The sequence below is a fragment of the Hipposideros armiger genome, unplaced genomic scaffold (assembly GCF_001890085.2).
Source record: "Hipposideros armiger isolate ML-2016 unplaced genomic scaffold, ASM189008v1 scaffold_260, whole genome shotgun sequence".
Lineage (NCBI taxonomy): Eukaryota > Metazoa > Chordata > Mammalia > Chiroptera > Hipposideridae > Hipposideros > Hipposideros armiger.
Window position 1 is genome coordinate 1,591,196 of NW_017731610.1, and position 3,096 is coordinate 1,594,291.

The window sequence follows — 3,096 nt, forward strand, 5'->3', positions numbered from 1 at the left end:
GCAGTCTGTGTATATGCTGCCAAGGAGGCCCTCTGGGTTTTGCGCTTGGCCTTCAATCTGTGATTGTGCATCTTCAGCTTTTCATTGTATTTTTTTAGTGTATCCCCCAGCAGAAGATCTTTACTTTCATAGTCCTGTAATAATTGCTTTTCCTAAACACCTGCTGCAGTGGAGATTCTGCCCCTGCTAGTTCATTCCCATCCACCGATATTCTGTCTCAGTTCTCCCCCAGTGAAACTTGTAGCAACTGCAGCTACAATATGGCCACGGCTGCTAGTACTTTACCTGCACTTGAGATGGAGTCCTCGTTGCCCATCTCGCAGGTGATCCAGCCCCACAATCCTGTTTCAGAATCTGTTCTTTAGACCACTCCTAGCACTGACTCAGTTTGAGTTCCCTGGGAAATACTCTGAGATAAAGATTTATGTATAGGGAGTTTATTGAGGAGTATTTTGGGGAACAACAATGATTAGGGAGTGAGGTCAGAGGGAACAGTTAGTCACTTGCAATGGAGGTCTCATGTGATTTCATGAGGAATTTTGTAGCTGGAATGGCCCTTCAGAATTGTCCTAAATCTGGATGGCAGCTGGTTGTATCCCCTCCATCTCCCAGTCATGGGATGTAGCCGTCCCTGAGAAAGTAGTGTAACAAGCATGGCGTCAGGCAGCGTACTATGCTGAAGGTCATGAGGAAGGACTCACATGTGAATCGTCATCAGTCAGCACTGCCAGCACTTGGGGAACTGTGAGTATCTGATGAGGTGCTGCATAGGAGTGTTTATCAACAGCTTCATTTCACAGAAGCCAATCACATAGGAGCAAGCTACTATGTGAGCAAGGGTTTGACATCAGACCCTTACCAGCTCTGCTGGTTCCAGTTTAGTCCTTTTTCTTTCTGAGCCTGGGCTTTCCTTTCTGTAAAATGGGAATACACATATTTATTTAATATTCCTTTGCTTACTGTTCAAATCTGTGTGTGTATAAAACTCTTTGGGAAGCATCATGAAAGAGCCATCCAACAGGATGATGAGGGTTAGCTCTGCTTGGGTAAACATGTCAACTCCCTGGGCTGGTCATATTGGAATACTGAGTATTTCTTGACTTTTCCAAAGCACCTCATGGTCAGTATCTGCCTTCCAAGTAAGTCAATGACAACTTGCTTACCAGGGGAAGATCCGATTGCTTTACAAGAATTAAGATCGATACAATCACTACAAGTAAACTCTGTTTGACCTTATCCTTTGTAAGAAGAAAAAGAATTAACAGGACAGGAGAAGTGTCAGCATTTTTAGTTTTGAAAGGTGAGAAAGGGGAAACAGTTTATACTGTGCTTATCCATTGGACTTTAGTAAAATCATTAAGGTTCAAACTAGAGTAAACAGGCAGCTATTTATTCAGTTCTGTTGGAAATCCTAACACCAATTTGGTTCAGTTCAGTTCAATTCAATTCAATTCAATTCAATTCAATTCAACAAGCATCCATTAAGTGCCCACATTATGCATGACTATGCTAGCTGCAAAAACCCAACCTCTGACTGTTCAGTTTGTTTCATGCCAGACTCTTCTAGGTGTCTCTACATGAGGAAACGTGTAAAGAAAGAAAGATATGCAGACATGAAAAATATATTGTGATAAATATTAAAGGATATGGATAAAATATTGTGGAATTACAGTGGAAGGAAACTCAAACTATATATTCATAGGAAAAGAAGGCTACTTTTAAATTGGGACTTTGCAGGATGAGTAGGCATTTACTCATGAATGGGGAAGGGTTTTGTTTAGTATATTTCAGCAATTATTAACACATTGAGGACAGGGCATTTAAATAGTTTAAATGCACGTTCCCAGGGTTTAAACCATTGAAATAAACTTTTATACTGTGTTTATTTAAAAATTTATAACAAATTCGCTGTTTTTTGTTTTTTTTAAGATTTTTATTGGGGAATTGGGGCGGATGGGAACAGTGCTGGGGAATTGGGGTAAGGGGAACAGACAAGTTGCTGTCGTTTTTTTCTTCAGTCTAGTTGTGGAGGACGTTGATTCACTGGCCCAAGTTGGCACCATCATTGTGCTCTTGCCAGGTGAGGCAGATCAGTTGCCGGCTTCTGGACAGCCACTCACTGCGGCTGCTGGCCGCTCATGCTGGCTGCTGGCCACACACGGTAGCCCGTGGCAACCCACTGCCACAGGGGCTGCAGCCTACGCCGTTGCCAGCGACTCACGGCAGCCCAGCTCCAGGTTGAGATGTTATTCAGCATCTTAGCTGTGGAGGGCAGTGTCACTGGCCCTCATATGTGGGATCCAAACCGGGGCCTCTGGCGTCCCAAGCCAGCTCTTAACCATCGCGCCACTCGGCCGGCCCTTCACTAATTGTTTTTGTGAACTGAAATTTTCAGGAAACATTCACCAAAGACCCTAGTAGTGCTTGAGGGTGGGCTACCTCTGGAAACATTCCCCTTAATGTATAGATGCAAATCTGCATCACCAGTCCACGATGTGTTAATTGAGGTATACTATATGCTGACCCTAGGATGGACACGGGTGTTGAGGAAGCACATAGAGCATCATAGCTGCCCTCAGGAAGCTTATAATTTGATAACAAGTGGAGGCAACAGTCTGAAAGAGCTTGTAACCTGGTAAAAAAGAGAGAGTTCACAAGGAAAAATCTCATTTAAAACTTTGTTCAACATATCTGCTTTCTAAGACAATCTTTGGTCTGGTTACAGCTATTATGTTTTGCCCTCATAATGGCAGCAACAGTCTCTGAAAAAATGCCAGGGAACTGGGAATAAGTAAGGACATGTGCAAAGATAGGGTGACAAAGAGGTTTTCAGCATGTTTATGGATTATGGTGCATGTATACAATGGAATACAACAGAGCTGTTAAAAATTAATGCAACATGGGAAGTTATTTATGATATGTAGTTGAGTTAAAATGCAGGTAAAAAAACCAGTGTACTATGTACAATGTGATTATGCTCTTGTAAATTTTTATTGTACTTTCACAAGAAAAAAAATAGAAGAAGAATCCATAAAATGTTAATAGAAGTTCTCTTTGGATGGAGACATTAGAAATGCTTCCCCTCCCCCCCTCCTC